This window comes from Lutra lutra, chromosome 1 (assembly GCF_902655055.1).
Source record: "Lutra lutra chromosome 1, mLutLut1.2, whole genome shotgun sequence".
NCBI lineage: Eukaryota > Metazoa > Chordata > Mammalia > Carnivora > Mustelidae > Lutra > Lutra lutra.
In genome coordinates this window covers 213,105,837-213,118,708 of record NC_062278.1, presented here as the reverse complement: position 1 = coordinate 213,118,708, position 12,872 = coordinate 213,105,837, and the positions used below count along the sequence as shown (strand labels likewise).

General features: G+C 39.7%; 1 pseudogene; it reads right to left on the bottom strand.

Annotated features, from left to right (window-relative positions):
* Positions 1 to 6,687: 6,687 nt before the first annotated feature.
* Positions 6,688 to 7,611, bottom strand: LOC125083394 (olfactory receptor 7A10-like; annotated as a pseudogene).
* Between the last annotated feature and the right edge of the window lie 5,261 nt (positions 7,612 to 12,872).

Sequence of the window (12,872 nt, the reverse complement as noted above, 5' to 3'; positions counted from 1 at the left end):
TAGATATTTACCCAAATGATACAAGTGTGATCTGAAAGGACACCTGCACCACAATGTTTGCAGCAACATTATCCACAATAGTGAATCTATGGAAAGATCACAGATGTCCATTGAAAGATGAGTGGATAAAGAAGATGTGAGATTGTATATATATAGCCATCAAAAGGGATGACATCTTACCATTTACATCAACATAGTTGGAACTGGAGGGTATTATGCTAAGCAAAATAAATTAATCAGAGAAAGACAATTATCATATGCTCTCAGTGATATGAGGAGCTTGAGAAATAAGACAGAAGATCATAGGGGAAGGGAGGGAAAATGAAACAAGATGAAAGCAGAGAGGGAGACAAACTATAAGAAACTCTTAATTTCAGGAAACAAACTGAGGGTTGCTGTAGGGGAGAGGGGTAGGAGTGATGGAGTAGCTGGGTGATGGACATATGTGCTATGGTGAGAAAAAAAATACCCATCACTAAAAAAAAAAAAAATGTCAGTCAGAGAAAGACAATTATCATATGGCTTTACTCATATGTGGAATTTAAGAAACAAAACTGAGAATCATAAGGGTGGGTTGGGAAAAATGAAATAAGATGAAATCAGAGAGGGAGACAACCCATAAGAACCTCTTACCTACAGGAAACAAAAAGTGTTGCTAGGGGGGATATGGGTGGGAGAATGGGGTAATTGATGGGGTTTAAGGAGGATACATGATGTAATAAGCACTGGGTCTTATATGCAACAGATGAATCATTGACCTCTACCTCTGAAACTAATTGTACACTATATGTTAACTAATTGAATTTAAATGAAATGATTAAAAAAAATAAAATCATGAATGAAATTGGAGAGTTCACAACCAACATCGAAGAAATACAAACAATCATAAGAGAATATTATGAGGAATTATTTGCCAACAAATTAGGTAATCTGGAAAATTGGATGCATTCCTGGAAACATTAACTACCAAAACTGAAACAGGAAGAAATAGAAAACCTGAACAGATCCATGACCAGGAAAGAAATTGAAGCAGTAATAAAAAATCTCTCAACAAACAAGATTCCAGGGCCAGAAGGGTTTACAGTGGAATTCTAAAATGTTTAAAGAGTATCTATTCTTCTGAGGCTGTTTCAAGAAAAAGAAATGGAAGGAAAACTTCCAAACTCATTCTATGAGGGCAGCATTACTGTGATCCCCAAACCAGACAAAAAACCCACCATAAAAGATAATTGTTTGTTTTAGCAAGCTCCATGCACAGCATGAAGCTGAAGGCAGCACTTGAATTCAGGACCCTGAGATCAAGACCTGAGCTGCGATCAAGTGTCAGGAGGTTAACTAACTGAGCCACCCAGGGGGCCCAAGAAATTTGGTCATTGATATGGATATTAATAACAAACAATAACAATAGCACTCCACCAGCACTGTTTAAGTGTTTATACCTATTATCTCATGTAAGTTTTCAAATTACACTTATGTGATTAGTATCATTCCCCCCTTTTTTTCTTTTTTTAATATGTTCAAGTAGCCAACATAGAGCACATCATTAGTTTTTTTTTCATTTTTTAAAATTTATTTTCAGCGTAACAGTATTCATTGTTTTTTGCACCACACCCAGTGCTCCATGCAATCCGTGCCCTCTCTAATACCCAAACACCTGGTTCCCCCAGCCTCCCACCCCCCCACCTCTTCAAACCCCTCAGATTGTTTTTCAGAGTCCATAGTCTCTCATGGTTCACCTCCCTTTCCAATTTCCCTCAACTCCCTTCTCCTCTCTAACTCCCCTTTTCCTCCATGCTATTTGTTATGCTCCACAAATAAGTGAAACCATATGATAATTGACTCTCTCTGCATGACTTATTTCACTCAGCATAATGTCTTCCAGTCCTGTCCATGTTGCTACAAAAGTCAGGTATTCATCCTTTCTGATGGAGGCATAATACTCCATAGTGTATATGGACCACATCTTCCTTATCCATTCGTCTGTTGAAGGGCATTTTGGTTCTTTCCACATTAGTTTTTGAAGTAGTCATTCCCATTTTATTACAGAAGAGGAGGCACAGTTTATGGTATCTGGCTGACTCACTCAAGGTCACAGGTGTGCTGAAAAGTCTCACCCCTTCTAAGGTCTGTGGAGGGCTGCCTGATTCCGATGGTCTCCTAGGGATCACCTTATGTTGCCTCCAGCCAAATTATATAAAGAGAAATGTTCTCTCTCTGGGGGCTGCAGCCTTAGAAGTAAGTCCAACCCCACAATGATATTTATTAAGGTTTCCTTAATATTATAATTTCACTTCATTTAATCCTTACTAAGATTAGCACATTTTCATGTTTATATATTTATTCCCATGTATTCTTCCTATAGTTTTGGTTTGCATCCTTAGATCATTCCTCATCTTAGGTATTTTTATTTTAATTGATTTAAAATAACTTTTTTTTTGGAGAAGTGTCTGTTCATGTGTTCTGCCCATTGTTTGACGTGATTATCTGTTTTTTGGGTCTTGAGTTTGAGGAGTTCTTTGTAGATCTTGGATATAAGCCCTTTGTCTGCAGTGTCATTTGGGAATATCTTCTCTCATTCCATGGGTTGCCTCTTTGTTTTGTTGACTGTTTCCTTTGTTGTGCAGAAGATTTTGATCTTGATGAAGTCCCAAAAGTTCATTTTTCTCTTTTGTTTCCTTTGCCTTTGGAGACAGGTCTTGAAAGAAGTTGCTGTGGCCCATGTTGAAGAAGTTACTGCCTATGTTCTCCTTTAGGATTCTGATAGATTCCTGCCTCATGTTGAGATCTTTTATCCATTTCGAGTAAGAGAATGGTCAACTTTCATTCTTCTACACATAGCTGTCCAATTTTCCCAGAGCCATTTATTGAAGAGACTGCTTTTTTTCCATTGGATATTTTTTCCTGCTTTATCAAAGATTATTTTATGATAGAGTTGCGGGTCCATATCTGGACTCTACTCTGTTCCATTGGTCTATGTGTGTTAGTTATCATATTGTTTCACTTACTTGTGGAGCATAAGGAATAACATGGAAGAGATTAGGATAAGGAAACAAAGATTGAATTGGGGGAAATCAGAGAGAGACAAAGCATGAGAGACTGTGGAGTCTGAGAAACAAACTTAGGGTTTTGGAAGGGAGGGGTCAGGGGCTTAAGTGAGTCTGGTGGTGGGAATTAAGGAGGGCGTGTATTGCTTGGAGCACTGGGTGTGGTGCATAAACAAGGAATCTTGGAGCAATGAAAAAATAAAGTAAAATTTAAAAAAAGTAAAAGAACTTTTTACATGTCTACACTTCATGCTTTGTAGTAGACCATGTGTTCCAAATATTTTCCTGGTTTCACACTTGCTTTGAAACTTTCTTAATTGTTGGACCTATGGGTTTTAACAAGCTGGAATTTGTCAATTAATGCTCTCATTTCCTTTACTTCCACCTGGCTTATGCTCAGAGGATTAATCTAATTTTTCTTCTTGAAATCAGCTGATATTTCACTTTTAAAGGATCAGTACTCAAGGAACTACAGAACACTCATGAAAGAAATTGAAGAAGGCACAAAAAGATGGAAGACCATTCCATGCTCTTGGATTGGAAGAATAAACATTGTTAAAATGTCTATACTGCCTAGAGCAATCTATACTTTTTATGCCATTCTGATCAAAATTCCACCGGTATTTTTCAAAGAGCTGGAGCAAATAATCCTAAAACTTGTATGGAAACAGAAGAGACCCCGAATCGCTAAGGAAATGTTGAAAAAAAAAAAAAATAAAACTGGCGGCATCAAGTTACCTGATTTCAAGCTTTACTACAAAGCTGTGATCACCAAGACAGCATGGTACTGGCATAAAAACAGACATATAGACCAGTGGAACAGAGTAGAGAGCCCAGATATGGACCCTCAAGTTTATGGTCAAATAATCTTTGACAAAACAGGAAAAAATATACAGTGGAAAAAAGACAGTCTCTTCAATAAATGGTGCTGGGAAAACTGGACAGCTATATGTAGAAGAATGAAACTCAAGCATTCTCTTACACCATACACAAAGATAAACTCGAAATGGATAAAAGACCTCAACGTGAGACAGGAATCCATCAGAATCCTAGAGGAGAACATAGGCAGTAACCTCTTCGATATCAGCCACAGCAACTTCTTTCAAGATATGTCTCCAAAGGCAAAGGAAACAAAAGCGAAGATGAACTTCTGGGACTTCATCAAAATCAAAAGCTTCTGCACAGCAAAGGAAACAGTCAACAGAACAAAGAGGCAACCCACGGAATGGGAGAAGATATTTGCAAATGACAGTACAGACAAAAGATTGATATCCAGGATCCATAAAGAACTCCTGAAACTCAACACACACAAAACAGATAATCATATCAAAAAATGAGCAGAAGATATGAACAGACATTTCTCCAATGAAGACATACAAATGGCTATCAGACACATGAAAAAATATTCATCATCACTAGCCATCAGGGAGATTCAAATTAAAACCACATTCAGATACCACCTTACACCAGTTAGAAAGGCCAAAATTAGCAAGACAGGAAACAACATGTGTTGGAGATGATGTGGAGAAAGGGGAACCTTCTTACACTGTTGGTGGGAAAGTAAGTTGGTACAGCCACTTTGGAGAACAGTGTGGAGATTCCTTAATATTCCTTAATTTCCTTAAGAAATTAAAAATAGATCTTCCATATGACCCTACAATTGCACTACTGGGTATTTACCCCAACAATACAGGTGTAATGAAAAGAAGGGCCATCTGTATCCCAATGTTCATAGCAGCAATGGCCATGGTCGCCAAACTGTGGAAAGAACCAAGATGCCCTCCAACGGACTAATGGATAAGGAAGATGGGGTCCCTATACACTATGGAGTATTATGCCTCCATTAGAAAGGACAAATACCCAACTTTTGTAGCAACATGGATGGGACTGGAAGAGATTATGTTGAGTGAGATAAGTCAAGCAGAGAGAGTCAATTATCATATGGCTTCACTTATTTGTGGAGCATAACAAATAACATGGAGGACAAGGGGTGATGGATAGGAGAAGGGAGTTGAGGGAAATTGGAGGGGGAGATAAACCATGAGAGACTATGGACTCTGAAAATGAATCTGAGGGTTTTGAAGGATCGGGGGGTGGGAGGTTGGGGGAGTCAGGTGGTGGGTATTATGGAGGGCATGGATTGCATGGAGCACTGGGTGTAGTGCAAAAACAATGAATTCTGTTATGCTGAAAAGTAATAAAAAATGTCACACAGGAAGACTATGATAAAAGTACCATCAAAAAAAAAAAAAAGAATTCAGCTTAAGGAATATCACGGAAGACATGGGAGCTTACAGCGGAGAAGGGAGTCGGGGAAATTGGAGAGGGAGATGAACAATGAGGGATTGTGGATTCTGAGGAACTAACTGAGATCTCTGGAGGGAAGGGGGGTGGGAGATTGTGTGAGGCTGGTGGTTGGTATTGTGGAGGACATGTATTGCATGGAGCACTGGGTGTGGTGCATAAACAATGAATTCTGGACCACTGAAAAGAAATTTAAAAAATAACAAAAATAAAAAAAAAGAATTCTAACTTGCTGCATACAAGATGTAGAATTTCCCCAGCATTTTTGACCAAAAGGGGGAAAATTATGGGATTGCACGAAAATGGACAAAGGGAAAACTGTGTATATATAAGATAGTGCAGATACTTAATAAAGTAAGAAGGGAATGTGATGTGACAAGCACTGGGTGTATACACAACTAATGAATCATTGAACACTACATCAAAAACTTCTCCAATGAAGACATACAAATGGCTATCAGACACATGAAAAAATGTTCATCATCACTAGCCATCAGGGAGATTCAAATTAAAACCACATTGAGATATCACCTTACACCAGTTAGAATAGCCAAAATTAGCAAGACAGGAAACAACATGTGCTGGAGGGGATGTGGAGAAAGGGGAAACCTCTTACACTGTTGGTGGGAATGCAAGTTGGTGCAGCCACTTTGGAAAACAGTGTGGAGAGTTCTCAAAAAATTAAAAATAGAGCAACCCTATGACCTGGCAATTGCACTACTGGGTATTTACCCCAAAGATACAGATGTAGTGAAAAGAAGGGCCATCTGTACCCCAATGTTTATAGGAGCAATGGCCACGGTTGCCAAACTGTGGAAAGAACCAAGATGCCCTTCAACAGACGAATGGATAAGGAAGATGTGGTCCATATACACTATGGAGTATTATGCCTCCATCAGAAAGGATGAATACCCAACTTTTGTAGCAATATGGACGGGACTGGAAGAGATTATGCTGAGTGAAATAAGTCAAGCAGAGAAAGTCAATTATCATATGGTTTCACTTATTTGTGGAACATAACAAATAGCATGGAGGATATGGGGAGTTAGGAGAAGGCAGTTGGGGGAAATTGGAAGGGGAGGTGAGCAATGAGAGACTATGGAATCTGAAAAACAATCTGAAAGGTTTGAAGAGGTGGGGAATGGGAGGTTGGGGGAACCAGGTGGTGGGTATTAGAGAGGGCATGGATTGCATGGAGCACTGGGTGTGGGACAAAAACAATTTATACTGTTATGTTGAAAATAAATTAAAAAAATGATTAAAAAAATGTAAATTCCTGGTTCTGGGGCTCTGATCCCTGCAATCATGGGCACTTCTTCATGCCTAAAACAATTTTCTTTTACATCAGTGGAACTCCAATGATTCTTTTCAAAACCCTCTTTATGTTTCTGTTCTTCAGACTGTAGATGAAGGGGATCAGCATGGGTGTGATCACCGTGTACATCACTGAGGCCACTGCACTTGCTTGGTAGCTCCGGGTAGCAGCAGAGCTAAGGTACACTCCTAGGCTGGTACAATAAAATAAGAAGACAACTGATAGGTAAGACACACATTAGAAAATGCTTTATAGTTGTCCTGAGCTGATGAGATCCCAAGTATGGAGGAAACTATCTTACAATACGAGTAAAGGATCCCAGTGAAAGGTCCACCAGCCAGCAGTGTAATTGCAATATACATCACCATGTCATTAAGAAAGGTGTCCGAACAGGCAAGTCGGACCACCTGATTGATTTCACAGAAAAAGTGGGACATTTCCACCAATATACAGAAGGACAGCCATGATACCATTAAGCTTTGTAATAAGGAATTCAGAGCACTCATGATCCAGGATACTAGAACCAGCAGTGCACAGACCTGGGGATTCATGATGACTATATAGTGCAGGGGGTGACAGATGGCCACAAATCAGTCATAGGCCATCAAAGCAAGCAGAAATGGATCCAATCCTGCAAAGAGTAAGAATAAGTATACTTGAGTGATGCAGCCTGCATAGGTTATAACTCTGCTCTGAGTCTGGATGTTCCACAGCATCTGGGGGATGGTGGTGGAGGTGAAGCAGATGTCTACAAAGGATAGGTTGGCCAGGAAGAAGTACATGGGAGTGTGGAGATGGGAGTCAAAGCTGATGGCCAGGATGATGAGTAGGTTTCTAAACACAGTGATCAGGCACATGGAGAAGAAAAGCCCAAATATGAGGGGCTGCAGTTCTGGTTTCTCTGGAAATCCCAAAAGAAGAAACTGAAATTCTGGTATCATTTCCTGGTTTTATGTGGTAGAGGTGACTCCCAGGAAACAAAAACTAACATGACTAATTTTTTCAATAATGAACATTAAAAATATCATTGAAATTACACAGTTTGTATTTTACATTCAAAAGTGAATATACACAGGTTTTGTACAGAAATTGTCCCTTGTTGGGACGCCCCCTCCCATGCCAGCTCTGATTAGGAATGGACATCCCACACATGCTCTTTTCCCCAAGTAGTCATGTGTCCTATACTTTCAAATACAAATTCTGTCACATGTTTGAGGAATAAACTTGAGTACTCTCTCATGTCCAGGCAAAGAGTATAGGTGTCCCCAAAATTAAAAAGTCTGCACAGTTTAAGGATGGAGAAGGTAAGCAAATAGAAGATCAGATAGAATATCAGAAGGTGATAGGTGCTATGAAGAAAATGTTGGTATGAGGGAAAGTGCATGGAAGTGTTGTTTTCTTACTGGTTTCTCGGGTAGACAAGCACACGTTTCCACAGAGGTTCCAAAGGAGAAACAGCAGGAGAAACAAGATTATCCAGGGAAGTATGTGCCAAACAATGGAACAGTGTGAAGGCTTTGAGAAAAGATTGGTGTTTTTAAAATTAATTTTTAAAACTTGAGTGTGGTTGACACAGTATGTTATATTACTTTCGAGTGCACAACACAGTGATACAACAAGTTTAAACGTTGCACTGTATTCACCACATGTGGAGCTTCCATCTGTCACCACACAACACTATGTTGATATCACTGACTATATTCCCTAGGCTGTGCCTTTTATTCCTGTGATTCATTCACTCTTTAACTGGAGGCCACTCCTCTTCACCATTCTGCTTTTCATTTGTTCATTTATTATTTTAAGAAAATCAGGGGCGCCTGGGTGGCTCAGTGGGTAAAAGCCTCTGCCTTCGGCTCAGATGATGATCCCAGGGTCCTAGGATGGAACCCCGCATTGGGCTTTCTGCTTGGCAGGGAGCCTGCTTCCACCTTCTCTCTCTCTGCCTGCCTCTCTGCCTACTTGTGATCTCTGCCTCTCAAATAAATAAATAAAATCTAAAAAAAAAAGAAAATCAAAGCTCAAGCTATGAGGAGGCAAGATGGCAGAAGAGTAGGGGACCTCTTTTCATCTCGCCCATTGAATTTACTTAGATGACTATCATATCATTCTGAACATCCATGACTTCAACCTGGGATGTAAGTAAAGAATACTGGAACTCTACAAATAGAAAAGTGACCACTTTTTGAAAGGTAGGAGGTGCGGAGAAGTGAATCTGAGGGGAGATATCAGAAGATAAATGGTGGGAGGAAGGAGTCTCCTATTCCAGCTTCCAGAAAGTGATATAGCCCCAGGGGCCTAGGTTAGAACCCTTATAAATCTGCTCCATCCCTGTCCCCAGAGAGACATCCCTGTCTGAAAGGTGCTCAGGTAGAAATGGGCAGAATTCTAGGTGGGACAGCATGGTCTCAGGATTCCTGGAGTCACAGAATTAGCCAGGGTGTCTGAGCCATTAGGGTTCCCAAGCATTGGAGCAGGAAAACTGGTTATAGTCAGCGAATGCATGAGGGGGTTCTTGGCTGGGTTTGTCATAAACTGTGACCTGGGGACTACTGGGAGACTGCTCTCCACCTCAGGACCCTACAGAGGACTGGAACATGTGGACCCTCTACCATCCCCAGGGCAGGCTGGGATGGTGATGAACATGGAAGCAAAAATTCTCACCAAGATTCTAGCCAATAGGGTCCAACAGTACACTAAAAGGATTATTCACCAAGACCAATTGGGATTTATTCCTGGACTGCAAGGGTGGTTCAACTTCTGCAAATTATTTAATGTGATACTACATAAAGAAGAGAACAGAACAGAACAGAGAAGAGAAGAAAAGAAAAGAGAAAGGAAAAGAAAAGAAAGGGCAAGAAAAGTAAAGGAAGGACAGGAATCATACGATCCCCTCAACTGATGCAGAAAAAAACATTTGGCAAAATACAATGTCCTTTCTTGATTAAAACTCTCCAAAGCTAAGATAGAGGTAACATACCTCAATATCATAAAAGCTCATAGGGAATATAATTCTCAATGGCCAATAACACAGCGGTTTTCCCCTAAAGTCAGGAAGACGATAGGGATGCCCATTCTCAACACTTAAGTTCAACACATTACTAGAAGTTTGAGCCTCAGCAATCAAAGATATAAAAGGCATCTGAATTGGCAAATAAATAAAACTCTCACTCTTTGAAGATTACATGATACTTTATGTGGAAAACCAAAAAGACTCCACCCCAAAATTGTGAGAACTCACACAGCAACTCAGCAACATGGCAGGATACAAAATCAATTCACAGAAATCAGTTGCATTTCAATTCTCACCATCTTCCCACTCATGCCACCTCACCCATATCGATTTCACAAACATTGAACATGAGTTGTGAATTCATCTGAAGCCCCAGTCTCCAGGCTCAGAGACTCAATATACCTGCAGCCCTCTGCTGGGAGTCACCCACTGATCTATCTGGGATCATTCACCTCCTCTCTAATTTCACAATCCCATTGCCCCTTTCAGACTCCAATGGATCATCTCCCTCATTAATCTGTTTTTGTTTTGCTGTTTTTTTAAACATTCCCACAGAAAAAGGACACTTTCTCTTGAAATAAGTTAGATGTAGGAGTTATCAGTGTGTAATTTTTATTTAATTCTATGTATGTTTCCCTGCTAGAATGTAAGTGCATGGTGCATGTTATACATAACTCCAGACATCATTTGGTTAGGACCAGTAAGAATAAGAATAAATACATATTCTGCATAGGAATGAAAGAATCTGTGCCCATGAGAGATTCTGTTGCCAGTTTACAGAAGCAGGGAGTTAGCCCAGAAATGGAGGATGTGGGAAAGGAATTTTCCATATTCTGAGCTTGGGACCATTTGTGGGCCAGGCTGTGGTTTGTAAGAATAAAATAGAACAGAATAAATAGGCATAATAAAAAAATATCAGAGTGCACCATATCTAGGGTGTATAGCAAATCATTTTTGTGCCAAATTAAACAGATATTTCTTTAACATATTAAATTATTTGACTATAAGTGAATGAGTTGACCCACCAACAAACACAATGATCTCTTGGTTCTGGGCTAGGCTGGGTAGGGTTCGAGGCGAACACTGATAAAAGCTTTCAGCTTCCATTCTCTCTGAACCTTTCCTGAAATACCTGCTGAGCTCTGAGACTTACCTGGATGGGGTCTCTGAGAGGAAAGTCTCCATGTGGAGGTCCAAACTCCTCCCTGAATGTTTCATGATGGAGACCTAATTTCTGTCCCCAGACAGGACGGCAGGAAGTAGTAAAGCATGGGTCCTGCAGACAGACTTAGGTATCCAAAAGCAAAAACTATGTCTCCTCCAGCTCAAGTTTGAACAAGCTCAGGGGCTGCAGTAGAGGATATATTTACAGTTCCCAATGTTTGCTGTAACTGTTCCCTATCCTTAATCATTAGACACATTTCCCATTATTACTCCAACCCCTGAGTACATCATCCCATTGCAATTTATCTGTACTGGATGAAATTCTTTCCTGTAGATTTTCTGTTCCCAAGAGACCAGGTAGCATTCAGGCACATGCAATGTTTATTACTACTCCCTGAAATTCCCCGGCTTCCAGAACTCTAACATTGAAACTTTCCACAGACCTGAGTGAAAATTTTTTCTCCCTCAAATCTAAGACTGAGAAACCTGCCTTGACTATATCCTTTGGGTCTCCAAGCCATTGACATGTGGTGGGAGCACAACTCCTTACAGCTCCAAAAATTTGTCCTTCCTTCTTCAACAAGCAAGAGTGTGTTCCTTTGCTATAAAACCACAGGTAAAACAAATCCTTGGATTCATAATTCTTTTTACAAATCAATTAGGAACTTTGTATGTTTAATACAAGTTAAAAGTTGACAGTTAGTCTTTCACTTTTAAAATATTTGATATAAGAAATCTACTTAGACTACTTAAGGCACTAAGGGATGAGCTTAGAATCTTATTGGATTTCTTTTATTTTGTGCAAAAACCATTCTATGAGGACCATAAAATGATGAGCCTCTTTCCACATCTATAGAAATGTGGTTTGGAATGGTTGAGTGTCTGACTCAGAATTGTGAACTGGGTCATTATGAACTAATGTACTTTGATTGGAATGCAACAAGATAGTCCGGGGGTTCTCAACCAGGGATGATTTTGCCTCCAGAGGACATTTGGAATTGTCAAGAAATTTTTGGTTGTCACAGTGTGGGAAGTGCTACTACTAATTTGGCATATCTAGGGTGGCCCAGAGAGTTTGCATTTGTAACTAGCTCCCAGTAATTGATGTGCCTTATCTTGGTGTGTAGACACATTTGGTTTTCAAGGCTGCAGTCCAGTATCAGAATTAGTTGTGTTCTTCTTCTCCCAGAATCCCCTACCCACTTCAGGTCTGACCTTAGGTGGTCAGGAAAGTTGACAGATATCTCTTTTCCCTCATGACAGGAAATGAACCTCTAAAGTCTTTGTTTCCTGCCCATAGAAGAGAGAAATTTCATATAACGATTTTGTCTGAGAACTTAGTAATATTTTAGAGTTCACAGGAAATTCTGTGAAACAGAGCAGGTACTCTATCCATGAGGACTATTATGACCATCTAAGTACCACGTTTCCTAAGCTCATGATGACACCAAAAAAGGTCTCTTGGGATAGGAAGTGAATCCAGGATTACTCTGCCTCTGGGACAGTTTTCTGTGTGGGTTGAGAATGAAGTGGGTGTCACTGACAGCATCCTGCACAGCTGGGAAAGCCAAGGACTCACTCACACACTCACATTCATCCATAGGAGAAATTCCTGGCCAAGAAGATCTCCTGTTGCACTGAGTGTGTTGCCTTGAGTTAGAGGGTAGGTGGGTAAAGTGTAATTGTTCCTCTCAGTCTCCTCAACATGTTCAATATTGGTTGTTTTTTGTGCCATGTTGGGATTGTTTCTTCATCAGACCCCTGGACTTCCATGAAGGACTCTAAACCATGAGTTACTGTCAAAAGTGGTACTTTTTGAGAAAAAAGATTAGAAAACACCTATTCACCATTTTGAGGATCTATTTTTTTTTGTGATGAATCATCTTTTTTCATTTATTTTAAATGTGGCTTAATGACTACACCATAATTTATTAATCATTATGGACTATACTATATTTTTACATATGTATAATACAAATATATGTATGTGTGGGTATAATTGCATTTATTTTTTATAAACATATATTTTTATCCC